This window comes from Heterodontus francisci, chromosome 6 (genome assembly GCF_036365525.1).
Source record: "Heterodontus francisci isolate sHetFra1 chromosome 6, sHetFra1.hap1, whole genome shotgun sequence".
Taxonomy (NCBI): domain Eukaryota; kingdom Metazoa; phylum Chordata; class Chondrichthyes; order Heterodontiformes; family Heterodontidae; genus Heterodontus; species Heterodontus francisci.
This window is the reverse complement of record NC_090376.1, coordinates 151,322,834-151,337,984: the sequence shown is the minus strand read 5'-3', so window position 1 is coordinate 151,337,984 and position 15,151 is coordinate 151,322,834.

The following is a 15,151-nucleotide window of genomic DNA, read 5'->3' as shown; positions in this document are numbered from 1 at the left end:
GAGCCATGCGGCCACAAGAGTCACTATCGAACAAACAATTGGCTTGCTCAAGATGAGATTTAGGTGTCTGGACCGCTCAGGAGGAGCACTGCAGTATGTGACAGCATGGGTATCAAGGATTATTGTCATTTGCTGCGTCTTGCACAACCTGGCGATGGAAAGGGGAGACTCCATTGAGGAGGTTCACGGTAACCGTGAGGCATCATCAGATGAAGATGGAGTTTCTGATGAGGACGATGGGCAACACTCACATGATGGCGTGGTGGAGGAAGCAGAATGTCCTCTGGAATTAAGAGCAAGAGAGACCCGGGATGCCCTAATAGGCAGGTGTTTCTCTTGAGAGGATCGCTCCATGCAAGGATTTCACATTGTGGCAATGAGCCATTGTGGGATTTTGAGAGGGGAAGGATACACACATCCCAGGGAAGAGATGATCAGCTTAAAAACAACATCATGTCACGATGAACCCAACCCAAGTGTGTGACATCTTATATATAACAGCTTGAGCAGTGCAACAATGTCTGATGCTACCTCATGGATGACAAATGTTCAAAGCACAAGGTTATTTACAGTGATTGGAATGTGCAACTGAAATAAATAATTGGAAGGTAATAATAATAATAATAATAATACTCCTCACCCTTAGGAGTATTGACAGGCAGAGAGATCTGGGCATACAGGTCCACAGGTCACTGAAAGTGGCAACGCAGGTGGATAAGGCAGTCAAGAAGGCATACGGCATGCTTGCCTTCATCGGTCGGGGCATAGAGTATAAAAATTGACAAGTCATGTTGCAGCTGTACAGAACTTTAGTTAGGCCACACTGAGAATATTGCGTGCAATTCTGGTCGCCACACTACCAGAAGGACGTGGAGGCTTTGGAGAGGGTACAGAGGAGGTTTACCAGGATGTTGCCTGGTCTGGAGGGCATTAGCTATGAGGAGAGGTTGGATAAAGTCGGATTGTTTCACTGGAACGACGGAGGTGGAGGGGCGACATGATAGAGGTTTACAAAGTTATGAGTGGCATGGACAGAGTGGATAGTCAGAAGCTTTTTCCCAGGGTGGAAGAGTCAGTTACTAGGGGACATAGGTTTAAGGTGCGAGGGGCAAAGTTTAGAGAGGATGTGCGAGGCAAGTTTTTTACACAGAGGGTGGTGAGTGCCTGGAACTTGCTGCCAGGGGAGGTGGTGGAAGCAGATACGATCGCGACGTTTAAAAGACATCTTGACAAATATATGAATAGGAAGGGAATAGAGGGATACGGCCCCCGGAAGTGCAGAAGGTGTTAGTTTAGGCAGGCATCAAGATAGGCACATGCTTGGAGGGCCGAATGGCCTGTTCCTGTGCTGTACTGTTCTTTGTTCTTTGTAACCCAGTGAACCAGGAGTGATGTTACTGTGATTTCTTAAAATGTTTGCGGGTGCTGTTACGTATGGACGATCCCTCACCACCAGACTCACCAGAGGCAGGTGGCTGATCGGGCTGTTGCCCTGATCTTGACATGGCGGATGTCCTCTGCCTCCTCGCGGCTGTGTAGGCTGCGGCATATCAGGGGGCTCATGAGGAATATCAGGAGCACCCTCTAACACCCTGGGAGTTAGCAGTTCACATGTTACTAGCGGAGGGAGCAGGGGGCATCATGATGTCTCAGGAGCCCCGAGACGAGCTCCGATGTTCTATCGGCTGCTGCCCCTGTGCCCTCCTGAGGCCCGACTGATCCTCAAAGCTGACCTCAGAGGGATGAGCAGCCTCGACCTGCCGCATGCATATCTGAGTTTGCGCCCTGATGGCTTGGTCCAAGGAGGCTACAGTCCCCCTGAGATGGCTTCCAGTACTGGCCCCTCCACTGCAGCTTCCAATCTGTCAATGGAGGATGCCAGATGGACAAATGCCTGAGAGTTTTCAGCTGACATGCCCTGGATGGACATTTCCAGAGTATGTGCTATGGCCTGCAGTGTCTCGAGCAACTCCGCCAGATGTTCATGCGCCGCATGTTGAACCTGCAACATCTCCCGCTGAATGGATGTTCTCAGAGGCGTGTCATCAGCTTGTGGCTCTGCACTGGCCTGGCTTCCCACACTCGTCCATGTGTGTGAGGCACGGCCGGTTCTACCTCTGGTGGATGGTCCGGTGACTGTGCTGTGCTAACACCCATAAGTGTCATCGTTTCCACGGAGATAGTAATCCCAATGGTGGTGAAAGTCTCTGTGCTGGCACTTGTAGGTGCGATGATGTGATGGCGCCCCCTCTGAGGCGATTTCCTCATCCTCAGAGGTGTACTGTTGAGACCCCGGGACTCCTCCTTGCTGCTGATGTGTTTCGCCTGCAGGGAAAATTAGATTGATCAGCACCACAGATTTAAGTACATGTCCCTTACTGCAGTTTGGTCACATTTGTGTGAATCAACTTTTATTAGCACACTTCAGTGCATGAGGCAATCACCACTTCAACTGCACCCCCCCAACTTACACTGCCCCACCACATTATGGGTCACTCACTCTGACGGCCAGGGCTGCCGACCTCTCCATCTGCTACAGCAGGTCCTTCGTCCTCCCCTGCCAGCATCAAGGCATCCTCCTCCATACTGATCAGGTATGCCTGATTGTCCTGACCACCACCGGTCCGGTACCTCTCTCGGGCATTGAGTGCCCTCTTCTCCTATTTAAACAAGCACACCTAGTTTAGACATATGATTTGGTATCCCACACCCTCGCCCATTGGGTTTGTTGTTGATTTCACCGCTACTGCAATGCAGTGCCCAATTTGAACACATATGGATCACCATGCATGCCAGACCTGCTCAGCTTGCATCCCAATACAATGCAGCAGTCAAGGACTGCTCATCGTTGGTTTCCACCTTGCGTTGTTAGGACAGACAGACCCTTCCCTGACACATTCACAATGAGATTAATGAGGAGTACCCCTTACCCAAGCAGAGCGAAGCAGGTCATTGAGCCACTTGCGGCAGTGGAGCTATGTTCTCCATACCACACAACGGCTGCTGGCCTCTTCAGCGACCTCCAGCCAGACTCTCTTGTTGACATCTGTGGGCATTCTTCGGCCATCAGCATTGAATAAGATAAGGAGGACCTGTAGAGATTCCTCTGAGAATCTGGGGGCTGTGGTGAACCTTCTCCCCTCCATCAATCTGGATTTCTTCTGCAAATCTTGTCTCCTTTCCAGCCCCTGGGCACTGTCAGTCTTTCTTCACTTCTTGACTTTACAGTCAGTTGGTCACCTCTGCAGTTGCTGCAGTTACACTCACAGTTCCTCCTCAAATGTACTCCCCTGAGCAGCTGCTCTATTGTAATACTGTCTGCTTTTTTAAAGGGCTTACATTGGCCCCACCCCTAAATCTACTTATTGAACCGGCTGCGTGCGCCCTGTCGGGTGCCGAACACGCTGAGGGGCCGCTACTTGGCTTCCCCGCGTGTGATGCTGATGGGCGGGCGGGCAGGCGGCGCGGACCGGATTCGGTTTGCTCGGCCACTTCTGCCCTGTCCGCCCCAGAGTTGGCGGGAGCCAAAAAACTCCGGCCAACATTTCAGATCAATGATTTTTAGTCAGAGCTGGGAAAATGTAATCGGCTTTGAGCAAGTGAAACAGGGGGACAGCAGGAAAAAGAACAAAAAGGGAAGGTCTGTGATAGGGTGGAGGGCAGGAGAGATTAAATGACAAAAGGGTTGATGGGGCAAGGCCAAAGGGAGTGGTAACTGGACAAATAAAGAAACAAAGGATGGGTCTTTGCTTTCAGACGGTAGCGATTCATGATCCTGCTATTCATGCCTCCTCGAGACTCTGATGAAAGTTCACAGACCTGAAAAGTTAATTTTGTTTCTCTCTCCACAGATGCTGCCAGATCTGCTGAGTATTTCCAGCATTTTCTGTTTTTACCTAACATAATACCTAAGTCAGGGGTTCTTAATTGTACTCAAATGTCTCTTATTTGATTTTGTGATCTTACTGAGGCCATCTTTTGTGATCTTACCTGGAAGCAGAGCGGAGTGGCGGCTGGTGGACCTGTGTGGAATCTGATCCAGAGTGGTGGCACACTCTCTCTGTGTCTCTCAGCGCGTGCTGAGACTTGAAAAAGAGGAAAAAAAAAACTTACAGTGATATCAGAGGAATTCTGCAAGGTGGTTGGTTGGGTAAGTAACAGCTGTTAGTGCATTTAAGTTGCTTAAAAAAGGGGAAAGTTTTTTTAAAAACTCAAATGATAAGGTGAGTAGTACTATTTAAATTAGAGTAATTTATTAAGGACTTTAGATTGTACTGGATAGTGTTTGGAGTAGAGCAAGACCCCGAGTGTAATTAGTATTTTTTAAAGGGAGTAACTAAATTAATTTAAAGGTAAGTCATGGCAGGAGAGCTCCGCCCCATGATATGCTCCTCCTGCACTATGTGGGAGATCAGGGATGCTTCCAGTGTCCCTGACGACCATGTGTGCAGGAAGTGTGCCTGATTGCAGCTACTGGCTCCCCTCATTATGGAACTGGAGCAGTGGGTGGATTCACTGTGGAGCATCCGTGATGCTGATTACGTCGTGGATAGCACGTTTAGTGAGGTGATCACACCGCAGGTAATGGCAGCACAGGCAGAAAAGGGATGGGTGACCACCAGGCGGAGTAGTAGGCACAGGCAGGTAGTACAGGTGTCCCCAGTGGCCATCCCCCTCTCAAACAGATATACCGCTTTGGATACTGTTGGGGGGGGAATCACCTCCCACGGGAAAGCAGCAACAGCCAGGTCCGTGGCACCAAGGATGGTTCTGCTGCACAGCAGGGGAGAAAAAGGAGCGGAAGAGCTATAGTGATAGGGGATTCTATCATAAGAGGTACAGATAGACGTTTCTGTGGCCGCAAACATCACTCCAGGATGGTATGTTGCCTCCCTGGTGCTAGGGTCAAGGATGTGACGGAGCGGCTGCAGGACATTCTGAAGGGGGAGGGTGAGCACCCAGAGATCGTGGTACACATTGGTACCAACGACATTGGTCGAAAAAGGGATGAGGTCCTGCAACAAGAATTTAGGGAGCTAGGTAGCAGATTAAAAAGCAGGACCTCTCAGGTTGTAATCTCTGGATTACTGCCGGTGCCACGTGCTAGTTTAGAAATAGGAGGATAGAGCAGATGAATGCGTGGCTGAGAAGATGGTGCAGGAGGGAGGGCTTTAGTTTCCCGGATCACTGGGTCTGTTTCAGGCAAAGGTGGGACCTGTACAAGTTGGACGGGTTGCACCTGAACCGGAATGGGACAAGCATCCTTGCTGGGAGATTTGCTAGTTCTGTTGGGGCGGGGTTTAAACTAATTTGGCTGGGGGATGGGATACAGAGTGGAGGTACAGTCAGGGGTAATATAGAACAGAAAGTGAGTCTGCCTGGAAGGCAGAGCAAATATAGACCTGTTAAGGCACAAGGAAAAAATGCAAGGCTGGATTGCATCTATTTCAATGCAAGGAGTCTTACTAGTAAGGCAGATGAATTGAGGACGTTCATTAACACGTGGGATTATGATATTATTGCTATCACAGACACATGGTTGAGGGAGGGGCAGGACTGGCAGCTCAATATTCCAGGGTATAGAATCTTCAGGCGCGACAGGGGAGGGGATATAAGAGGAGGTGGCATTGCACTGTTGATCAAGGAGTTAATTACTGCAGTAAGGAGGGATGATATCTTAGAAGGTTCCTCAAAAGAGGCCATATGGGTAGAACTTAAAAACAAAAAGGGGGCAATCACTTGGCTTGGTGTCTAATACAGGCCTCCAAACAGTCAGGAAGAGTTAGAGGAGCAGATATGTAGGCAAATCCCTGATAGGTGTAAAAATAATAGGGTAATAATAGTAGGGGATTTCAACTTCCCCAATATCAACTGGGATAGTCTTAGTGCAAAAGGCTTAAAAGGGGCGGAATTCTTAAAATGCATCCAGGAGAGCTTTTTGAGCCAGTATGTAGAAAGTCCTACAAGGGAAGGGGCGGTACTGGACCTAATCCCAGGGAATGAAGCCGGTCAAGTGGTAGAAAAAAAAGGAGGCTTACGGCAGAACCCAAGTGCTGAAAACAGCGGAGGCACTAGAGGAGTATAGAAAGTGTAGGGTGGCACTTAAAAAAGTAATTAGGAAAGCGAAGAGGGGGCATGAAAAAACACTGGCGGGCAAGATAAAGGAAAATCCCAAGGCATTTTATAAGTATATTAAGGGTAAGAGGATAACCAGGGAAAGAGTAGGGCCCATTAGGGACCAAAGTGGCGATCTTTGTGTGGAGCCGGAGGACATAGGAGAGGTTTTAAATGATTACTTTTCATCAGTGTTCACTATGGAGAAGGATGATGTAGGTGTAGAGATCGGGGAGGGGGATTGTGATATACTTGACCATATTAGCATTGAAAGGGAGGAAATATTAGTTGTTTTAGCGGGCTTAAAAGTGGATAAATCCTTAGGCCCAGATGAGATGTATCCCAGGTTGTTCTGTGAGGCAAGGGAGGAGATAGCAGGGGCTTTGACACAAATTTTCAAATCCTCTCTGGCCACAGGAGAGGTACCAGAGGACTGGAGGACAGCGAATGTGGTACCATTATTCAAGAAGGGTAGCAGGGATAAATCAAGTAATTACAGGCCGGTGAGTCTAACATCAATGGTTGGGAAAATATTGGAAACATTTCTGAGGGACAGGATTAATCTTCACTTGGAGAGGCGGGGATTAATCAGGGATAGTCAGCATGGCTTTGTCAGGGGGAGATCATGTCCAACTAACTTGATTGAATTTTTTGAGGAGGTGACTAGATGTGTCGATGAAGGTAAAGCAGTAGATGTAGTCTACATGGATTTCAGTAAGGCTTTTGATAAGGTCCCGCATGTGAGATTGGTTAAGAAGGTAAGAGCCCATGGGATCCAGGGCAAATTGGATCCAAAATTGGCTTAGTAGCAGGAGGCAGAGGGTAATGGTCGAGGGCTGTTTTTGCGTTTGGAAACCTGTGACCAGTGGTGTACCACAGGGATCATGCTGGGACCCTTGCTGTTTGTGGTGTACATTAATGGTTTAGATGTGAATATAAGAGTTATGATCAGTAAGTTCGCAGATGACACGAAAATTGGTGGTGTTGTAAATAGTGAGGAGGAAATCCTTAGATTACAGGGAGATATAGATGGGCTGGTAAGATAGGTGGAGCAGTGGCAAATGGAATTTAATCCTGAAAAGTGTGAGGTAATGCATTTTGAGCGGACTAACAAGGCAAGGGAATATACAATGGATGGTAGGACCCTAGGAAGTGCAGAAAGTCAGAAGGAATTGGTGTACTTGTCCATAGATCACTGAAGGCAGCAGCACAGGTAGATAAGGTGGTTATGAAGGCATATAGGATACTTGCCTTTAATAGCCGAGGCATAGAATATAAGAGCAGGGAGGTTATGGTGGAGCTATATAAAACACTAGTTAGGCCACAGCTGGAGTACTGTGTACAGTTCTGGTCACCACACTATAGGAAGGATGTGATTGCACTGGAGAGGGTGCAGAGGAGAGTCACCAGGATGTTGCCTGGGCTGGAGTATTTCAGCTATGAAGAGAGACTGAAAAGGGTAGGGTTGTTTTCCTTGGAGCAGAGAAGGCTGAGAGGGAGACATGATTGAGATGTACAAGATTATGAGGGGCATTGATAGGTTAGATAGGAGGAACTTTTTCCCTTAGCAGAGGGGTCAAGAACCAGGGGACATAGATTTAGGGTAAGGGGCAAGAGGTTTAGGGGAGATTTGAGGAAACATTTTTTCACCCAGAGGGTGGTTGGAATCTGGAACATACTGCCTGAAGGGGTGGTAGAGGCAGGAACCCTCACAACATTTAAGAAGTATTTAGATGAGCACTTGAAACGCCATAGCATACAGGGCTACGGGCCCAGTGCAGGAAAATGGGATGAGAATAGTTGGGTGCTGTATGGCCGGCACAGACACGATGGGCCGAAGGGCCTGTTTCTGTGCTGTATAACTCTATGACTCTCTGATGGGACTCTTTCAATCCTATTTTTGATGAGGTCAATGGAAGGCAGGTCAAACTGCAATGCTAGCAGAAATAGAGTGACAACTTCAAAGATACTTCCACAACCACCCAAAAAACTGTAAATTCAAAAGCAACTCAAGATATAAGCCTATGATTTGTGTGAATATGTAATTACACTGAAATTGTAGTAGGATCGAAGCAAAGTGAATAGGCAGGGACAGGGGGAATCTGGGAGTAGGGGAAGCACAAGGTTTCTTTGTGAGGCTCAAAGGAGCACTACTGCTCCTGCTGACCCACAGGGAAACTAAAAAAAACTTGCCTTAACTTGCTCCTGTTCCCAGCAGGTTTAACCTTGGTGGGGAAACCACCCCTGCTTCCCGGTCAGGCCTTAGTTTAGAATCACAGACAAAATTATTTTTGCCCGATGTGCATATTTGAATCGGATGCCTGCGGCAAGTTAACCGTGTTGAATGAGGTGTAACTGGGTTTTTAACAGTGCAGTCAGATCATAGTTGCTGCTGGACAACCTCTCTGGCCTGGAAATCTTTTATGTTTGCAGGATATCAAATTTCTTCATTACGATAAAAATTTCACATTTTTAAGATAATTTTTCGAAAGCTTGTTTATGATATTTCGGTTTCTACCTTAATCCCATATGTATGTCCGAATCATGTATTTTGTTCTCTGCATAATTTGAAGAAAAGTGAAGGATAATCAGTACATTTTACTTGCTGGTTTGCTGTCTGCAAAATCCAGGCCATTAAATCAAGGCCCTGTCAGCTCTCTCAAGTGGAGAAAAAAGATTCGATGCACTATTGAAGAAGGGCAGGGGAATTTTCCTGGTGTCCTGGCTATGTTAAAATTGGACAAACACTTCCCCTAATTCTCTTGTTTGCTTTGCTTTAGGATAATTCACTACATTAAGGACACTTCTAGAGGTGTAAAGTTAAGGTGGGATCAGTAAATTTGAAAATATTCATAATGATATCTGTTAATGTCATTAAAATTAACGGAAAGAAAGAAGGTTTATATAGCAACTTATTATATCCTTAGGAAATCTCCATATGCTTCTTATCCAATAGATTATTTTTCAGCATAATCACTGTTGTTACGAAGGCAAACTCACCAGCCAATTTGAACACATAAGATTCCACAAATATCAACAAGACAATTGACAAACGATTTATCGATTTTAGGTGGTGTTGATTGAGAAAGGAATTTTTTTTTCAAATAGTGACAATCGGATGTTTTGCATCTACCTGAACAGTAGTGTAGTGATTACTAATACAGAGGCCAAGGGGCAAATTTTATCGCCCCCCCACCCCCCTCGACCTCGGCGATCATGGCAGGGAGGCCTGGAAAATGCTTCCGTGAGAGGTCCACCACAGACCTCGACGCTGGGGAGGCCCTGCCCCATATTACCGCCAGCGGTGAGGCCTCATGGCGGCCCCCTGCCACTTGGCAATGGGACCGCATTTCCATATGTTAATGAATGCAAATGAAAGAACAATTACTTACCTCGTCGCACCGGCCATCCCACTCCCATATTATGGTTGGTGGCCGGCACTCCCGCGCCGTCCGATCCCCAACCAGTGAAGTATGGTGGAACACTGGTGGGGAGGGGGGAAACAAGGTAAGTTTTCAGGGCGGGTGGGGGTGGGAGAGGTGTCAAACCTTTTTGATTGGTTTAGGGTGTGGTGGGAAGGGGTAAAATTCACAGTTCATTAACTTTGAGGGGGGGGAAGGTAAGGATCGCAAGGTAAGCTTTGCTGGGGGAGGGGGGAGAGGTCAAGTAATAAATTTTAAGGTCATTGGGGGGTTGGTGGGAGAGGGTTGTGATAATTTTATTCTGTTTTTTAAAATCCGGTTTCTTTAAAAATTTATATTGTCGTTTGGTAGTACAGAACTTGAGAATTGCTAAAAATAGCATCATGTTGTCGAAGCTTTTTGTCTTTCACTCATCAGGACAATATGCAAGAATAATCAATGTGAGGGAAAACAACAGCTTATACTGCATGAGAAGAGAGTGCTGATTGGTTGACAAGTGAACTCTGATTGGTAGAGGCGTTGCATGGAGAATGCACCAGATTATCAGTTCACTTGCCAACCAAACAGCACTCTCTTCTCGTGCAGTATAAGTTGTTGTTTTCCCTTACATTGGTTATTCTTGCGGATTGTCCTGATGAGTGAAAGATGAAAAGCTTCGACAACATGTCTCTATTTTCAGCAATTCTCAATTTAAATTGTCATTTAGGGCTCTAAGCCCTTTAAAAATGGCGTCACGCCTAAGCAGTGGCGCCGGACGATGTTGCCGGGGACGGATCACCTGTCCCCCTCCACGTCATCGGGGTGGTGGGGGGGGGGGTTGGCGGTCAGCCCCGGCCATGTAAATGAGCCGCCGCATTTAATATTGTGGCATCTCCACAGAGCTAATCCCGCACATGCTCCCCGCCACCTTTGAAGCTCACCCCGATCTCGGAGGGGAGTTGGTAAAATTCAGCCTCATGAGTTCAAGCCCAAATTTGAATTTACTTTTAAAAAATCTGGAAATTAGAAAAAGCTGGTAATGTTAAAAGTGACCCTGATGCTGTTGGATTGTTCCAAATGCACATTTGGTTCACTATTAGCCTTTGGGGAGGGAAAGCTGCCGTCGATACCCAGTTTGGCCTTGATGTGATTCCAGTCCCAAACCAATGTGGTTGACTGTAAACTGCCTTTTCAAGTGGTCTAACAAGCGACTCAGTTGTATTAAACTGTTACAAAGAATAAAAGCCTACTCTATGCAACCTGTCCTCATAATTTAACCCATTTAGGCCAGATATCACTCTGGTGAATCTGTGCTGCACCCACTACCAGGCCAATACATCCTGAGGTGCTCTGCCCAGAACTGAACACAGTACTCTAAATGGGGTCTAATCGGAGCTTTATATAAAGTCAGAAAAAGTTTTTTAAAAAGGTGAAGAAGACAACATTGTAACCCATTTGTGTTTGGGAATTGTTGTATTGGTCCTTGGTTAATGAGTGAATGGCAGGGTAGTACAAATATAATTGACCCATGACGTATAGAAGCAGCACCATGATCAAGTATAATGAAATACCCAGTGAGTACATCATTGCATTGCTTTCATAGGAGCATAGATATTGCTAGATGAAAGAAGACCAAGGTCTATTTAATTCTCCTTCTCCCATCCTGGTAGCCACATGATACAAAGATAATAGAGTTGTTGACTAATCATAGCAATCAATCTCTATCAATTAGTCTACAAACCAAGAAATAGCATGAGGAGTGTTGAGTGTCATGTCAGGATCATAAGTCATATCATTACCAGGGTTCACTACAACATTAATTGTCAGGCCAAATTCCTGCTGTAGGAAGAATTCCTAAGAACATCATAAATCTCGCAATTGCCACGAAGTTCAGTGGGGAGCCTAATGGCAATAACAAACTTTTACAGGCTTTAGTACAGCTAACGGCAGAGTGGCGCAAATTGTCCAACTTATGGTATACCTCTTATACTCTGCAAATTGCTGGATTTTTAAAAAATAATGGGGTTAAATGTTAATGGGTCATTCTAACAGCGCAAATTCCTAGAAATTTCTGGCACCATATCATTTGTATAAAATTGATCTTTTGTATAAAACCCTAATAATGTAAATCATGAAGATCATAAGAACATAAGAAATAGGAGCAGGAATAGACCATTCGGCCCCTCGAGCCTGCGCTACCATTCAATAACATCACGGCTGATCTGATTGTGGCCTTAACTCCACTTTCCTGCTGACCCCCAATACCCTTGACTCCTTGTCGACCAAAAATCTAGTTAACTCAGCCTTGAATATATTAAATGACTTCCAGCTTCCACTGTTTGCTGGGGAAGTAAATTCCAAAGATTAATGACCCTCTGAGAGAAGAAATTCCTCCTCATCTTCGTCTTAAATGGGAAACCCCTTATTTTGAAATTGTGCCCCCTAGTTCTGCTTCCAATGCAAGTATATCCCTCCTTAAGTAAGGAGACCAAAGCTGTATGCAGTATTCTAGATGCGATCTCACCAATTCTCTGTACAGTTGTAGCATGACTTCACTAATTTTATTCTCCATCCCTCTTGCAATAAATGCCAACATTCCATTTGCCTTCCAAATTGCTTGCTGTGAAGATTAAAACTTTTATTTGATGTTATTGACATTTATCAGAGGGAAAAAACGTCTATGTTTTAGGATAAACAGCAAGACCAGCTATTAAGTGTGCCAGAACCTCCTGCTTGTAGATCATACCTGTTCCTGAACCTTACCCCTTACCTCTTTTCTCAAGTCATTGAAATTGTTGGCAGAAGAAAGACAGGAACCAGCTCCAGATCGGAATATGAAAGTAAATCTATCTTTTGCATGAAGAATGGAAACAACATTTATGGGAATAAATTGGCTACTCTCCAAAAACAGCGAAGGGATCACAGTACACGATTAATCTGCACTCGTTCATTGTGCGGCAGGTAGCATGTTAAATTGGTGCTGCCTGCCCTTTTAAACAATTGCTGCATGCTGCCAGCACTCCTTGCATGGTTCATCTGCTGCAAGCATCAGCATCACCCAATATCACCAGTGGCGAGGGCTACTTAAAGCCTGCACCTCTGAAAGCAATGGTGAATTGAGGCTGTAGAAGTGGTGGGAGTTTTTTTCCAAAAGTGAATTGGGATGTGATATTTTGAGGAATAGTTGATAAGGTGAGAGAGTGAGCACCAAGGCTTTCAGACAATTCATTGGAGGTCCTGGTGGAAGAGGTGGAAAGGAGAGATGTCCGGTATCTGCAGGAGTTCAGGAAGCCCTCTAGACATATGCTCAGGAGGCAGTGGGGCCAGTAGCAGCAGGTCAATGCCATGAATGTAGCTCCAAGAACATGGATGCAGTGCAGGAAGAAGTTTGATGATTTTGCATGAATTGTCAAAGTGACTGTGTTCATCTTCAAATGGCATATCGTACCAAATACTAACTTCATCCACTGTTCAATTCAGTACACCCTATCACCCACCTACCAACAATCACTATCAATCCACACTCAACTCTGCAATTCATAGTCTTTACCTCACCCTCACACACTTAACACTGTTGCAAGCCTCACACGACAACTCACAGTTCACGCACGCTGGCAGCTATTCAACCATGACAGCCACATCATCCAAACATATTGCAGGTCTATCACTGACATACATTCCTCTTTCTTGCAGGAGAAGGTGGTGCATAACAATGGGCAGCAGCAAAGAACTGAAGGAGCTCAGGCATGCCTGCACATTTTAACCTCCCCCCGGAGGAGACAGTGTTGGCCATCACGGGGAGCAGCATTGCTGAGGCCGTGGACACTGGCAGGGCTGAAGCAATCAATGATGAGAGTAGCCACATACTTAATCCTCCTTCTATCATCTCACTTTGCTCCTCATCCCTTATCTAACTTGCAAGCTGCAGATGTCGTAAGCATGCACTTCTTAATTTTTGCTCTCCCATCACCCAACCGAACCTTTGTCCTTTTTCATTTCAGGTATCCAAGAACTGGAGTCTGCTCAGTCAGTGGAGGAAGAGAAATAAGACAGTGAAGATGAAGAGACTCTGTCACTTGATCTTACACCTGCAGCCACCAGCTTAAAGACTGACACTGCACTTATTTTAGAGACTATGTTAGAGGAGGGATTAGCATGTGGTGAGACACTGACACAAGTGCGCAGAAGCGAGGATGGGCAAAAGGATAGTGCAGCTGGCAGTTCACCGGAGAGCAGCTCACACATTAGTTCTGCTGTGGAGGAGTCAGAGCAGGTCCTTGATGGGCCAGGCTTCAGAAGAAGGCTGATGGGTGTACACAACCAAATATTTGGTGCGCTGGAAATGGAATGCACAAGAATGATTAGTTGACTTTTGCATGGAATAAACAAAAATAAACTATTCACATTCACATGCATTATATCATGATTGAATTTATAAAATTGGATTAGAACGTGCTGTCATGAAGACCCCCACCTGCCAAGAATGAGGTATATTAATTTCATCATATGAACATTGATTTTAAACTGTTGCTGGAGTGAAGAAATGACTTGTTTAAAAAGAGATCACCAGACACTCGGCTGGAAGACATTTGCATACTAAGAGACAGTGTTTGGAGAGACATTCTTTCTACTTTTTCTGTCTCTTTCTGCGTGTGCGTTTATTGCGTACGCACGCTAGCCTGGTCGCGTCACATACTCGTAGTCTTTAACTGAATTAGAGTTTAAGATTAATAACCTTCCACCTTTCTGGTTTAAATCTAAGAAAACCTGTCTGATTTCTTTGTCTTACAATTGGAAAGCAGTGAAGAAGAATTCACTGAGGGGGGAGCTAAAAACACGGTGATTTTAAAATGAAACCCTGTTATGGTTAGACCAGGCAAAGACTGAGAGGAAACCCGAAGACCCCTATCTCACCTGGTCATAACAGAAATTTGGGGGCTAGTGTCCTGGATTTGACAAATGAAAAAAATGGAAATGGGAAGCCAAATTGATCCCAAACAAAAAGAGAAAAGAATGCAATATAGGTTTTCTTGTGATTGTGTGTGCTAGAATACGAACATGTCCGTGACTGAAATGTTATGACCAGGTGAGAAAGATGTCTAGGGGTCCCTCTCAGCCTTCACCTGGTCTGACTGTAACAAGGTTTAATTTTAAACACACCTTGTTTTTAGATCCCCCAAGGTGAATCCTTGTTCGCTGCTTTCCAATTACAAGGCAAATAAACCAGCACAAACAGGCTTTCTTAGGTTTAAAGAAGAAAAGTTGAAATTTATTAAACTTAAACTCTAATTCGGTTGACGCCTACGGATATACGATGCGCCCACGCTAGCATGCATACGCGATAGACACATGCAAATAGAGACAGAGGGCATTTTTAAATGCTGATTGCTGGAAACTAAAGGGAACACCTGCAGGATTAATCAGGGCACACCCGCTCAGTGAATGAGAATAGACCCTGATGGAAAGCACAGCAGAACAAGCTGTGGTTTTAACTGCAGTAAAAGTCAGATCCAGGAAGTCTATCGCTGCAAGTGCTGGAAATTCAGTAGGATTCCTGAAGGTTATCAGGCTTTGGTGTCTGAAGGGAGAGTAACCTCGAGAGGGGCAATCAAGCTCATAATAATTCTCAGGGACAT